This window comes from Anomalospiza imberbis, chromosome 2 (assembly GCF_031753505.1).
Source record: "Anomalospiza imberbis isolate Cuckoo-Finch-1a 21T00152 chromosome 2, ASM3175350v1, whole genome shotgun sequence".
Taxonomy (NCBI): Eukaryota; Metazoa; Chordata; class Aves; order Passeriformes; family Viduidae; genus Anomalospiza; species Anomalospiza imberbis.
The window spans coordinates 6,324,224-6,339,727 of record NC_089682.1 but is presented as its reverse complement, the minus strand read 5'-3'; the positions used below and the strand labels follow the sequence as shown (position 1 = coordinate 6,339,727).

General features: G+C 41.4%; 1 long non-coding RNA gene across 1 annotated transcript; it reads left to right on the top strand.

The window, feature by feature from the left end:
- The first annotated feature begins 3,733 nt into the window (after nt 1-3,733).
- Nucleotides 3,734-13,493, top strand: LOC137468211 (uncharacterized). The gene is made up of 2 exons (XR_010995799.1): nt 3,734-3,958; nt 13,213-13,493. It is a non-coding gene; the product is annotated as an uncharacterized lncRNA (long non-coding RNA).
- The last annotated feature ends 2,011 nt before the right edge of the window (nt 13,494-15,504 follow it).

Sequence of the window (15,504 nt, the reverse complement as noted above, 5' to 3'; positions counted from 1 at the left end):
TCATTTTTGTTCAAGGGCAAATTACAGCACAGCAAATCTCTGGAGTACTTCTTCATTTTGTTCAGCCTGAGCATGGCAATACACAGTTTCTGGAGACCTGCAGTTCCTGATGAATACCAGGAAGATTTTCAAGTTTCCTATCAGACACATATTAATTTGATTCAGCCCAAGCTTGGGGAAAAGTCTCTAGATAGAAGAGAAGGAGCTGTAGCAGTCACACACTGATTTTCCCCATTGGCATGTCCCACACTCCAGGCTAACCCAGGTTCTTGCTGGTCCCATTGGCATAATGCTCCATGTCATCCCTTGTGTGGGGGGGGCAACCAAAGTTTTCCTATTCCACAATTGTCAAAACTGAGAATATTTCTCACTTGCTTTCCAAGGTATTTCCTCTGCACACCCTGCTGTACCTCCTGCCTTCCTCACTCCTTTCCTGTGAAACATGCATATGGGGACACCCTTCCTTTATAATCTCTCTTCTCCCTATAGTCACATATTTTATGTTTGGGCTTTTTTACCCAAAAAATTCCAGAAAAGATCTGATGATAGACAAACCCTAACTATCTTTCCGAGAGCAAATTGCTGTAAGAGAGATATCTAATAAAGCAAGTGTTCCTCTGATTTATCACCCCACTCCTTCATTCCTATTGCTCACTCCTACTACTGAGGCTGTATGGACCCAGTAATCCCTACAAAGAAAGAGCTTGACCTTTATATTTCCCAATAAAGGATGTAGAAAGCTTTGGTGCAATTTCATCAGATTTTCTTCAAATAGATTATCCTATCCCTACAGACACAGCACAAGAACTGAAACCACAATGAAAGGTTTTGCTGCTGGAGGTAGATTGCTACTTAATAATGGGTGCATGCACATAGATAACTCACCCCAAAGCTGAGATTGTTTGATTAACCATTAATTTTTAGAGTCGCTGGAAAGCAGTTTCAAAATCACTAAGAATCACAACACTGATTTGAAAAGGAATCAGAACAAAAGTCTTGCTATCACCATGGATACAGCAGATGGGGACCCAGCATCTAAGCAAAAACCCTGGAACTTCATACTTATACTGTTGGGCAAAGTTGATCACTTAATATTAATATTTAGAATATGTCCTGCTTATAAATAAAATGGTAATCAACATACAAAGCAAATCTTGATCTGTTTTTTGTTGGAGTATTCATCATTAATTCATTTTTTTGTTTGTATACTGCCTGTGACATCAGCACAATGCAACACAACAGTGAGGTAAGCTGATAGAGGTGTTTCAAATGCAAGGTAACCATATGATACTTTGAACAATTTGAGAATAACTATAATTTTCCTGTATTCCCATAAAGCCTGAATCATCCAAATCAACACTCTGATTTAACACAAACATTATTGATTAACTTTGTTAGGATACAGATTATAAAAATATTCAGACACCTTACTCACAGAGATTTTGGTGAACTTTAGGTATTTGAATGCCTTTATTAATGTGGATCCCTGACTTTGGTTTACTGTCAGTGATGGATCAAAACCAGTGGAATGCTGATGGATATTTGGTCTTGTTCCAGCCTCAGCACTCCTCATGACGCTATTATCATTTTTCCTTCACTGAGACCTCCAGAGCCTTGTGGAAGATCTCAGCTGCAAGAGCCAGTGCAGCTACAGACACACAGTGCTAATTGCAGAGAGCAGGCACAGCTGAAGGGGGCAGGAATAATTTTTTTCTGTTGCTTTCATGCAAAATTTCTTTAAAATAGCATAGAACACCCCACTGCATCAGACTGAAATATTCATTAGCCCAGAGTTCTGTCTTGGACAGTGACCACACAACCAGAGAAAGGTGTAAGGACAAGGTAAAGATGGCATGGATTTGATTCAACACACTTTCCCAGTTTCTACTGATTCCTTAACTAGAAACAGCTTTTGCTGATACTTCTTGGCAAGATCTTCTATGATATCTCTAAGTGCCTTCTGAGCATTGAATTAACATTGTGCCCTGTGACAGGGAATGTCACACTTCATTATGACATGGAATTCAAATCCTGATGAAAATACTGGGCTTAAATGATGTTTCTACTTTCCTCAGGTTGATGGCCCTCTCAATTCCAACATCACTTTTCATAACCGGATATAAATAGGAATATTTAGCAATTGCACATCACAAACATGCAGACTTCACAGAGTCACAGGAAGGTTTGGCTTGGTTGGGTTTTCAGGATCATCCAGTCCAACCCCCTTTCAGTCTTCTTTCAAATGCCTTTCAATTTAGACACCTGAAATCAAGGGCTAAGTCCATCTGCCCAGATGTGCTCAGGCAATTGCAAGCAATTCTAGCCCAGAAGTCATGGTAGCTGCATTTGTTCAGCACAGTATTTCAGATAAAAATTCTTTTTCTGCCTCCTTTTCTCCCCATAAAATTTCACCTGGGACCCAAAAATAACCTTCCGGACAACCAACAGAAATGGGTACATTGCCACAAAATGTTTCCACTTCAGCAAGCTAGCATTTCTGGCAAAAAACAATCCCAAACCTATTTAGTGAGCAATTTCAAGGAAGCTGTAATGATATACTAGCCTAGGCTCCCCAGGCCTTGCTCGTGGTTCAGTAAATGTGCTGATCTTTGCCTGATGGCACTTGGCTTAGTTTTTGTATCTCTGAAAAATAAACAGAAGGTTTGCCAGTGGCTTTGGTGAGAACAGATTGAGGCTATAAAGAAATCAAGACAATTTTCTTCTAGAAACCGGTAGCTTTCTGTTAATAGAGGAATTAGAGGAAGGGAAAGCAGCATGACCTGTGGAAAGATTTTATTATCTCAAAGCATCCAGCCTTTTGAAAAGGAAGACGTGTAACTAAAATGCAGAGACTGAAAAGAAAAAAAAAAATCTCTGAGTGTGCATAGTAGCAGCTCTGGAAGCAGCTTCCACGGGCCAGGAGAGGAAGGCAGGGAAATGGCAATGGGCCCTGAGCCACAAAAGTCCTCTCAAAGGTGGAAAGTGAGGGTTGAGCTGTGCGCTCTGCCTGGTGACCAGCAGGATCAGTGGCCAGCGTCAGCTTGGCTCACACACACACTGTCTGGTGTGCATTTTTCAGGGAGAGTTTGATGAGGATATGAGAAAAGATGGATATTTTCTAAAGTCCTCTACATCCATTTTCAATGAAGAAAGGAAGCAAGAAAACCTGCAGCTGCTGAATATCAGATGCATCAAATCCAGGACTGATGGTACAGCTTTTTGCAACTTCTTTCCAGCCTAATTTTGCACTAAAAATACATTATGCCATTTCCTAAGAGGTTTCACGAATGCTTCTAGTACACCAGGAAGTGAATAATTCTCTTTATCCTGACCAAAAAAAGTCTCAGTTCCTCATTAACCTTTTCACAGGATGTAATCTCCTGCAGTTCTGCAGAAGAGATGTTGCCTAGCTGGGGTGTTCTTGCTTCCTGTTATTTCATAGCCCTACGGGGAAATAAACAGGGTTTCGAAGAAAAAGAAAGGAAGTGAAAATGGCAAGGGAACAACAGAAGCATCTCTATTATTTTTCTACACCAGGTTATCTCTAGATTGCTGTGCCATAGCCTCAGGTTTAAAGAAACCCAAGGAGAAATGAAGCAATTCACACAAAGTCCCAACTGCTGCATGAGATTGTCTCTGAATCAGATGGTATTTAAAGCCCATTATAGACAGAGTATGATCGCACATGCTCAGGCATCCATATCATTTTTGCAGCAACACAAGAGGGACCATGAGCCCACAAATATACTCAGAGCAGGAGGACAGCAAGGTGACCTCACTGCAGTGTCACAGAGCTCCAGGAAGGGCCAGCTGCCCCTCAGCACAAGGCAGAGCTGCACAGAGGAACTAACTCCCTCCTCCTCACAGATCCTTCACCACCTCAACACTTCAGGACCCCTGAGAAGAGCTCAGGCCAGTCAAGTCCTCCTGTGCAGCCCATGGGCTGCACACAAACCAGGTAAATGCTGTGATTCAGTAACTCGTATTCTCCTTAGTCTGTCCTCTTCCACAAATGCACCTCCACCATCTACTGAGATCCCCTTATTCAGCTTCAAGGGGGTCTCAGCTCATCTTCAGGACCTCTCTTGCCCTCCCAGGGACATTTTATTGTCAGTCTACCACACCTCTGAGCCCCAGGAGACATAACCATGCCTGGCAGAGATGGCCTTCCCATTCCACCACTCATCCTCAGCTATTCACTCACTCCCTGCAGCTCAACGTCCCTTGGCTTCCTCCCTCCAGCATCCAAAGCAGTTTCCTAAGCCAGTCTGGGAATCATTTGTAGGAAGAAGTCACTCATGGCTGACACACGAGCAGAGGTTGAACTGTGTGCTCTTTCCCAAGCCGATTGCTGGCTGTAAACAGCTGAATGAAGGGAGGGAGGTGACAGAGGCCAGGCAGCCTGACCCTCATCTGAGCTGCACAACCAGACAATTAGCCAGTGTGTGTCACACATCTCTAATCTGCACACAAAGGTATTTTACCTAATAACTTCCTGCGTGAAGCAAATGGACCAAATAATTAAAGCACCATGAGCAACCTTACTATTGATGCGATTTTTTCACTTCTTTTTTTTCACACACTTATCAAATATTAGTAAAAGGTTTTCCAGCAATAAAAAACCCAACAAACTTCCAAAAGGTAAGTGGACATGCTGTTTTCAAAAAGTGCTTTTCCACCTTCTTTCAGCCTTTAGAAACCAGAGTGCTTGGAGGATGCTCATGGACACCCAGCAGAGCTTCCCCTTGCCTGTAGCTCCCACCCAGGGCAGGCTGAGGGGACATGCAGCAACCTGAGCAAGGAGCTGGTGAATAAATCACGACAGATTCCAACCCAAAGACTTCAAGCTGTATTTTTTTATGGCTGTAGCTCATTCTTCCTCTCTCTAGCTCCACTATTCCAGTCTCTTACAGCAGGACATTGCCTCATATTATAAGTACATGTTTACCATCCACAGTCAAAGTAGCAGTGTATAAAGTTTGATTTTCTCTCTAGCCAATGGGCATCTGCTGCCTAGGAAGGGATCAATGAAGTGATAAAGCTAAATCAGAGTCATATTGTATATTATGAAAAGGGTCACATACCAAAGCTGGGTTCTGAGGTTTCCAATTTGAGGTATTTACTTGATTGTATATCTTTCTTGATCTTGAAAGGACTCCCCAAAAGCCTAAATCTTACCACGCTGTTCACTTTCTTGGCATCCTATGGCATTGTGTGGTTTTTGTACAAATAAAAACATAAAACCTTGGTAAAAGACCAGAGATTTTGTCCTGTAAAAACACACAGAGTGTGTGGAGCCAAATTCCAGAAACAATGACAATATTTTTCAAAATGGAACTCCTGAGGGTTTTGTTGACTAAACACACACATATAAAACTGGATACTTTTTAGTGCATCTTGAATACTTAAAATATATTAAAATTAAAAAAAAAAAAAAAAGAAAATGGGACAGAAGCAACAAAACACCTCATCCTTTGTATACACTTTTAATGAAACCAGTATCTCATCCTGGTTTTTTCTTACATTGTTTTTGAAAAATGGAAACAATTCCTGCTAACAGGCACAACTGAAAATTAACTGTTCGAGCTCAAATGTTTTCTAAGTGTGCCAAGAACAGACCATAAAATGGGAAAAAAAGAAAGAGCACTAATTACTTTATTTGTCTCCTAAAACTAAACTAACAAGTAAAAGCCTTTAAAGAACACCGGTCAGAAATACTGATATCAAAGGAAAATACTGCTGATAATCCTGGATTCATTTGCAATGATTTATTCCATATTTTATTGCACAATTTATAAAAGAGAATTGCAGCAATCGGAGCCCTTGCACTGCTAAAAGAGATTAAAAGATTTTCTTATCAGACAACTCAGAATTGTGATGATTCACACCTTCATTATTTCTTGAAACACTCCAGCTTCCTCCAGAAGGTACAGCAAAGGTTTTGCATGACTACATCCCTTAAACTAAACAGTGCTCGTGTCATTTTCCCACGGTGCTCAGAACAAGCTAGGGGTGAAAGAGTAACCCTTTTAAGCCAGTTAAACAACCGTCATTATTTTCAAATAAATGAAGAGGAGCCGAGTTATTTACGACTCTGTGCTCATGTTTTATGCATGCCTTACCTCGGAGACATTCGATAGCCCCCCACAACACTTTGTTGGCTCTAATCTTCAACAAGTGTTTGCCAAGAAGGTCACATTGGCCTATTCACACCGAGAAAGGTGAGATTTGGAGACACGGTAAAGTAACAGGACAAATGGGAAGACACTGGAAAATTATTTTTGCTGCCAGGGTTTCCACACAAGCATGAAACCTGGGTCAGGGAGAACCCTTTCAGTTAAAAGTGAGTGCCAGCAGTTCTCACTGCCAGGTTAAATCAAGGATACGCCCAGCCTTGCCGTGCAGGGAGGACAGCCAGAAGAATGAGCTACTTGCAAGGAATTTCTTGAAATCAGTGAAGAGGAGCCATCATACCCACAGAGAGTTCTGTGGGATTCCCCAGCCAACCATCAGCACAGACCAGACTGGCCTTCAGGGTCTGCAAAGAAGATGGAAACTCAGACCCAGAGAGTAAGCCCCTGAAATTGTGAGGGGTGGTCCAGGGGAGACCTTTCTGTTTTGCAAACAGGTTTCTGGAGAACAAGAGACCTGAGCAGCAGAGCTTGAGAACCAGCTGTATGCAAATGTCTTGTTCTTCACAATTGCTCCACAGCATCCTCATGTGAAATTATATCTTGGTTCTATAACAGGCAGGTACTTTCTCCAGATGTGGCTTTTACCAGGAACATCAGTCCTGCTTTGGTAAAACCAGGGGAGGGCACCCATTACCTTGCAAAGAGTGATGAGGGGCTGTGTTCCAAGTCCTGACCTAAGGACTGTGTGTTTTAACCTCACATTACCTCCATTATTAACCTCAAATATGACCCCAAGGAAGACAAGGAGCACCTCTTTTCTTTTGTGATCTCTCCCACTAAACAATACTGAGAAGAATTTAAGTTGGATAGTGGCAGTCACACCGGAGATGTCCAGCCTGATGCCCAGACTCAGGGCTGACATGCTTTCTCCTGCACAGTCCTGCAGCACGAAGGGTGAAAGGTCTCCCTACGCCCTACAACACACAGACATGCTCTGTTTAGAAGGCTGCAGCTCTGTTTTGAACACAAAATGTGCACAAGTACACATAAATTGGTGTCCGTTGGTATTTCTGTTGTAATCTCATTGATTTGTGTGGCTTATGGAGACTTGGAATGAAGCAAAACAAAAACACACCTCTGTATCACATTCTACCCTGAGAACCGCCCAAAAAGTGACTTTCAGTGACTTCAGTGACTTTCCAAACTCCATTTCAGTGACTTTCAAAACTCCATTAAAGTTTCTTTTTAACTGTGAGTTTCATGGGTGAGATATTTAACAGAATGTGACCCCCCTAGCTCATTTAGCTTTGTAGACAGTGTATTGTGCTTGAGTCTCTCATCCATTCATGCACTTGTATTACCTCATAAAGGTATTTTTTAGAAATAAAACATGAATAGGGAAATTTTTTTTCCTCAACTTTAGTGATTAGCTGGAGATTAGAATTCAATTGAACAGTTTAGTTAAATATGGGTTTGTGTGTGTTGATATGGCTCCCCATTGTCACTGCAGGTATGAGAGGTTTGGCAGTTTCCCAGCTTGGCTCTCCAGTGGGGGTTCATAGCAGTGCAAAAAGCAGTGTCCCACCTTTCAGTAAAATAAAATTAAATGCTTCTCAGAAAATGCTTATTGAAATCTTGCCAGTTTTAAGAGAAAGACATTTGCATGAAACTTATTGTTTGTTCCAAAGCTTCACTTTTTTTTTTTTTTTGACAGAAATGTCTGGTTTTACTTGATTATATACATGCATATATAGTTGGGGTTTTTTCCCCCTTCAAGCTAGCTCTGAGGAAACAATATTAGAAGAAGAAATAATTAGGGAAGCCAACAGTCAGCTGCTTTCTCTGAAGAATATTGGGCAGATGACAAACCCACTACAACATTTGGCACACTATTTATGGGCAGGAAATTTTAACAGAGAAATGAGAAATGACACTCTGCAAATCATGCTGAAGTTCTATGAAAGTTTTTTCCTGCTAAAACTGAAGGACCGTAATGACAGACAGACAAAAATGAACTTCTGTGCTTTCTCCTTGTCATGATAGTAATTCATAGCTTTCTTAGTGTGAGATATCTCTTTTTCTGAGCAGTGACAACATTTATAAATGGTACTCTAAATGAGAAAGATCTTCAGAATAATCTGTTCCAGGTTAGGCTATCATTACCAATAAAATACTTCTGGTTTGCACAAAACATGTAATTTGAGAGGGTTTTTTCCCCTGTTGATGTAACTCCTTTGCTCTTTTAATTCTCAAAACCACAAAAAATGTTCTCAGAAATATTCCCAGCTGCTCAGGTCATGCTCAGCTGTGCTGATAGCAGTTTACAGAGAACACATTTAGCACATTAAGTCTTGATTACATGGCAAAATTGGAGAGTCAAACAAACATCTCTTCATGCATTAGGGAACTAATGCACAGCTACAGTAAGTCCTGAGGCACAACAGTGGAAGTTCCAGTTGCTAAATATATAAAGTATCGGCAAAAACCCCCCAAATCTCGCTGTGTCCCCCACTGAGTAACCAGCACTTGGTGCAGATGGGTGGTGCAGTCACTGCAGCTGAGGGATGACACTGTGACACTTCTCCATCCTCTGCCACAGCTCTGCTCTGCCCGTGGAAGTCTGACCTTGAGCTCAGGAAAGCAGGAGCAGAAAAGACATCTCCATTTCATGAATCCCAGACCAGACTCTGAAGGCATGTGATGAAGGAAATGCAGATGCACCTACAGAGCTCTGCAGCACAGCAAAAGATAGGGATCACAGCTGGGGTCGTGTTACAAACTCTGCACCAAGAGATCCTTCCTGCCAACATCCAAGCCATGGCAAGGAAGAGCAGTGATGCAGGTTCAGCTCTGTGTGCCACCAGAAACCTGACTTCACTCTCTCATCTCCTCTATGACCTGACTAACCTAACAAGTGACAGCCTTGTTATAAATATCCAAGAATCATGAGGTGGTCACTTTCCCACTGTCACAGCTAATTAACTTCTAGGAATAACTATGGGAACTATTTCATTCCACCATCCCAAACACGGGCCTGGAGTGAATGTGTGTATCTGACTGGAATGGCTCAAAAAAAAAACCCCTCTGTTAAACATCAGGGCAGGTATAAAATACTGTGGGTATGTGCCATGTATTCAAGGCTCTGTAATTTGCTAGAAGCTGCACCAAGATTTACAACACAATTTTCAATCACTTCCATCACTATTTTCAATCTCTTGCACATGGCGGTACTTGTGATATCAAAGAGTTCATCTGTGCGAAAGCCTCAAAAAGTGACTGTGTTCCTAAAAAAAATGTGTATATAAACTGTCATTTCAGTTTAGAAAAATCCAGGCATAACCTCATAATTAGGAACAGCTAAATTGCCTACTCTTAAGTCAATGACACAAGGAGAAATTTATTTTGTTTAATAAACTGCTCTTAATGATTACGGTTTGTTTGCTTCCTAAATCTCAGAGTAATCACGTACTGCAAGTGGAAAATGCTGGTGAGGAGGTTTGTATCCCAAGCTTAAATGACAAGAAAATCTCTTCAGTTTTCCAATTTGAGGGAAGCTTTGCTCCATAGCCCCTCACAATTGATCTGAGAGCCTCCTGCCAGCTCCTGCTCAAAAAGGGGGACCTTGACTATATGGGTGTGGAGGGCTGCCAAGAACATGAAACCAGCACCTATATCTCGGGGACACCAGAAAGCTGTAAACTGGCTGGATACAGAGCAGCAATTGTTTTATAATAATTGTCTACCATACCTGCATCCTGTTCCTGTTCCAGGAGTTTACAATGGATCAATGTACCCAAAGTGTTTGCACCCAGATGAACCTGGGGCAACCCAGTTCAAAAGACTTTTCTTTCCCCTCATCTGGAATGGTCAAAAAAAAAAAAAAAAAAAGGAATTTGTACTCCCTTCAAAGAGGGATTACAAAAAAAGCAATCATCTCTTTCCTGTTCTGCCCACGTGCTGGAGCACAGAAAGGACAGCACAGGTATGAGTGGCAGGAGGGAGGCCACATCATTCATGATTTCCCTTTTGCACAAGATTTTGGAGCTGCAGGGTGGCTTTCCAGACAGCTTTCCAGGAACTGCCAGCTGGAATGCCAATGCAGAGAAGCCATGCTTTGCACAGAGACATATGTGCTCTTACACACATGCATAAAGCCTCCGAACTCACTGCAGGAAAGGTTTTACCCCAACAGCAAGATAAGTAAGGTGTGGAAATTACCTTAATGTAAAATCCATGTGAAGATCAGCCCCTTCGATTTTACCACAGTAGCAAGGTGATCCCACTCACAGCTGGGACAAATGCTATTGCTTCCACTTCACTATCTGGTGGCAAAAGCTATTTTAAATTCATAGACAGAAAAAAATGACAGAGCTGAGAGGCTGAAGTTAGAGAGAGCCAAGAGTAGGAAGTGCTGCACATTGTATCCTAGAAACAGCTTTCTGTTCCTCAGTCCTTTTCAGTTATTCATTGGAGAAGGGAGGTTGGAAGAAGTGGTGCAGCTAAAGTAGATATCAGCTGAATTTTTGCCAAGCAGTCATTAATCCCTAAAATTTCAATCTTATTTTCATTAAAATTTAACAGCAGAGACATGCCCCAAGACATGCCTAGAGAAACACAGCTGAGTTTGAGCTTCAGGAATGTGTTTATGTGTACATGGGTGGGAAAAAACAATAGCTGGATGGAACAGCCTGAGACAATCCCTCACCTACATTACAAAAGCATGTGACTATATCATGTGCTTTTTATCTGTAGTTTACACCAAGAAAACACATATGTGAAAGACTGAACACATTATGATTCAGGAAGCATCTCTTTACCCAGATGAAGATGAGGATGGTTTCCTCAAAAGAAAAAAACCCTGGATTTTTTTCCTCATTGTAAAAGAGAATCTCATCATGATTTAATGGTCCTATGAGAAAAAGTGCTTTGCCTTTGAGAGTCAAACAAAGCTGAGTGAAAATCCAGAAGATTTAAAGGTAACCTTGGAATGATATGCAGATGCTGGTTAAGATTTAGACATGCCTGAAAAAACATCCAGCCCCTCCTTATAAATCCTCCACCTTCCAAAATATATATCAAGCTTAAAATTGAGCAAAATTTCTGCATATCTTTAGTGAAATCTAAAGTGACAAGGAATTCACCTATTTTCTCTCCCCTTTGGAAGCAATTCAAGATTGCTGTGGTGAGAGGAGCTAGCATGTTTGCAAGTTTATATCATATGCAGTGGGGAGTCAGTGATTAAAAAGGCATCATTCTTTTGGGGTTTAGCTTTATCCAAGGCTGAACCTTCAAATAGAGATTCCAGTATGTAGGAGGGGAGGAAAATCTAATTGAGGAAAAGGAGAAGACTGTAGCTTGCAAAATTCAGAACTATTCCATCAAAGATAACTAGATCATCTTTTTCATAGCAGGAATTAGAAGTGACAGATGGTCTTGCTGCTGAACCAAAGGTGTAGAAGTCCTGAGATTCAATCTGTATTTCTGGCTCTGAAACAGATTTCCTGTGCAAGATAGATTTAAAAAAGCAGCATTTCAGTAATGGCCGGTTTCTGCAGACTTCATCTGAAACAGATATAAACCCTGATTTTTAGAAGAGTGGTCTGCAAGCTCCAGTTTACTTTCAGTGGGAGGGACAATGAAAAGGCACTGTGGAAAAGACAGTTTCTTTCTCACAGATTGGATTAAAAAAAAAAAAAAAAAAAAAAAGCTGATAATTTTAAAATGCAAAAGCGGTGCCAAACCTTGAAAACTCTGACCAACAGTGTTTCTGAGTGGTGTGTTTACATCTGTGAAATAGAGACATTTATCCCCTTTCAAAATTCCTGTGCATCCACGGGAAAATAAGACCTCAGACAAGAGAAACAGCAGAGGTAACACCAATGACAATACTTAGAGGTAAGGCACCTTTTACATTTTCAATTACATAAGCCTGCCTTCAATTAAACCTATCAACTTTGTTCATATGAACTGAAATTGCCTATTATGGTGCTGAATTGCATTAAGCACTGAATTTGAATTTTATTTCTGTATGCAGATATATTTTTAGTTGACTTATGCTTTTCACTCGTTTCTGAAAATGGTAAATTGACTTCACTTTTTCACTAAAGTTAAAATAAATACCACCATAAAACTAGAACTCTCCAGCAACTCCATGCTTTTGACCAGAAATTAAAGTTTAGCACAAACGTGGATGAAAGCAGTGCTGATATTTGCAGCCTCTGTGAAAATCTGCTCAGGTTGTGCTGTACAAGACTCAGAGGTCCCAAAATACTCACACACAGTCACAGCTGATGGGGTTGAGCAGGACATCCCTGCCCTGACGTCTTCCAACAAGCTGAGGATGCTGCAGCACCAAGCAGAGGAGGTGAAAGTGATTTCTGATGCACTCTGGTTGCTCCCATCCTGGTGCTTCAGCGAGGGGGAGGAGGAGAACTCCAGCTGACATGGAAAAGGAGCTTGGGAGAGGAAGAGGAAGCGAGGGGATGGGGGGGAGCAGCTCAAACTGCAGAGCAGAGGAATGGAAACCTTCAATGCGGACAAAAGGTCTGTAGAGAGAAGGCAGCAACTGGTACAAGAAAAGGTGCACAATGAGTCAGCTGAGGAAAGATGGAACTGGGAAGAAAGTAAAAAACCAAACTGGAACCTGCACTTTTCTGTCATCATCATGAATCGAAAAAAAAACCTCATGGGCTTCTCCATCGAGTTCCCAAATAACCTCCTGGCTGATCAGCCTGTTGCCCTAATTGGTAAAGATCTCTAGTTGGCATCTAAATTCTAAAACTGTTAAGGGAGCACAAAGGCATAAATTTAGCTCCAGATGATGGATTGTGTTTTATCATTTTGTTGCATTTTAAAATGGAGCATTTTTTGGGAAAAGATAAGGTTGTGAAATCAAGTTCTGTAGGAATTTAGTCTATGCTAGGATTACAAGTTCTTGTGCAGATTTAATCTGACATATCAAATGTGTATTTTGACACTGTCTTCATTCTTTAGGCATCTGAAAGTTACACGATCCTACATTATCATTTATACTGAAATTTTTTCTTTCCTAGTTCATATGTTTTTCTGTATTTTCTAGTGTGAAGACTTTGCACAAATGGCATGTGAAATTCCTAAGACATATTTGGATAAAATTAGCTTCTACTGCTGGATTCCTTCTCTTCCACCTTCAAAAAACTTCCATGCACCTTCGTATGTTTACTGAATTCCAAAGCAAAAATAAAAACCCGGAACAAAATTTCCCTTATTTATTTTTGCAGCAATAAACAAAAAAAAACTTTTTATCTGTGCAATTATTTGGAAACAATGCTCTTTGTAAAGCAAGTCAAAAAATACTCGATAAATGAATGGAAAATAAAAGTACAGTCTCCTGCCTCCTCATGATACTTTGCTGTATTGTCAGGGAGAAGCTGAGCATTTGCTGCCCTCAAGTGGTGTCCTATTTTTTCTTCCTACAGGCATTTACAACGGTGCTTCATCCCTTAAATAGCTTAAGTTCAGACCTGAGGTTTTTTTGAAAGAAAATGAAAAGCTTGGAGCAAACAGAACTCAGCATTGATTCACAAAACACGTGCTTTAAAATGTATAAATTTTTTCCTCTTTAAATATTAGAGAAATCTTTGGCCTTATTTTGGATATGCTTCATCTCTGCTCTACTGCATTGTAGAAAAGGATGCTGACATACAGAACCATACAAAGTGTGGATTCCAAATGACCTAAATGTTGTTGATTTTGTGGCTTTGAGTTTTGGACTATGCAAAACCAACTGAAAAATACAGTCTAAGAAAAATGTTATTGCTTAAAAAGGCAATTGTAATGGGGAAAATTGGGTTTGTCATATCTTTATTGAAGATCATATTGAATTACTGACATTGGGCTAAAAATGAGTCAGGGAAAATGGGACTCCAATCACACTTCAGAAGTGGATTAAAACTGACTCAGGAGCTAATTCAGCTGCAGCTCAGACAGCTGGGTCAGATTCTAACTCAGCCGAAATGAGCAATAAGAATTGTGTCTTCACACTGCATTACAAGAGAAAATACACTCTTTCCAAATATACTCCAAACAGAAACCTTCTGTAACAACACACATGCCTTGTTGCAATCTTCACCTACATTTCCAAACCAGCACCAATTCCTACTGACTGCGGAGCGTTCAAGAGCTCCCTGGGCTGGAGCTTGCTTTGTTCACACCCTGAGCCCAGGAGCACCAAGGAAGTGCAGAGCTGCCCTATTCATCAGGCTGTTAATGTGTGCCATCCGAGCATCCAGGGCCCGTGTGTGCCAGGTCCCAGGGTGGTGTTTCAGACAGGCACAAGGCAAGCAGATGGTGCCTCAAGGATAATACACACTCTTGGTTACAAGGAAATGCAACAATCAAACATAATGCAAAAACTGGGGAATAGGACTGGGACAAAAGGAGTGAGGAGAGCAAGTTCCACATGGTTCCCCATGCCTTTATGCAATAAAAAACATCTGCATATTAACATGAAATAACAGCTCTGGATGCATTTATATTTTCCTCCCTCTCCAATTTCGTCCTAATGTCCCTGTCCCTCCGACATATGTTGCAATCCCATTGTGAAACCAGTAATTTTCTGAAATGTCTGAAAAATAGCAGGTGGGCATGACACGAAAAGGCTAAACACCATCATTTGGGACAGATTCCAAAGGAGATGTATATTGCACATACTAAAGAGAAAAAAAAGTAAGGGAAAGGGAAAAGGGATGGTAAACAAAGCAGACTTTTCTATTTCCTTCTGAGATCATACATACCCTGAACTAGGAAAGCTGCATCCTCTTGGACTGCCACCTGGACAGCTCTTGCTCCTGCCCCTCAGGAGCCCAGCTGGTGCCAAGGCAATGCCAGGGAGGCGTCTCTGCTGTTTTGGGAACCAGCAGGAGCTGCAGAGCCTGACACAGCCAGCCCAGCACACCGAGCAAAATGTTTCATTAATGTGGGACTGCTGCTGGTGCTGCGAGCTGAGAGCCTCAGCTGCCCCCTCACCTGACTTACCCCTCAAAGCCCAGAGTTCACCCTGGTGGTTGGGCTTATCTCCTTTTTATAGAGCTCCCTTTCCTCTCAGTTTGTGAAGCCGTGCCATCTTTTGTACTTATTCCTTAACCCATGCAGAAGCACACATCCAGCCTCGGAACACGCTTGTCTTCACAGCTGACAAAGTCAATTACACTTTGGGTTTGTTTGGCAATTTTAGCAACTGCCTCTCTTCTGTTTCTTCAAAGGGGCCACAATGAAGCCTAAGCTCTGGTTTACACCAGGAAGAGAAGCTACAGAGATGTCCTATTTCCCTGCATCCTGCCTGGATACCATTTCCCAAAGGCTTGTTTGTCTGGGGAAAAGTGTAGCACAG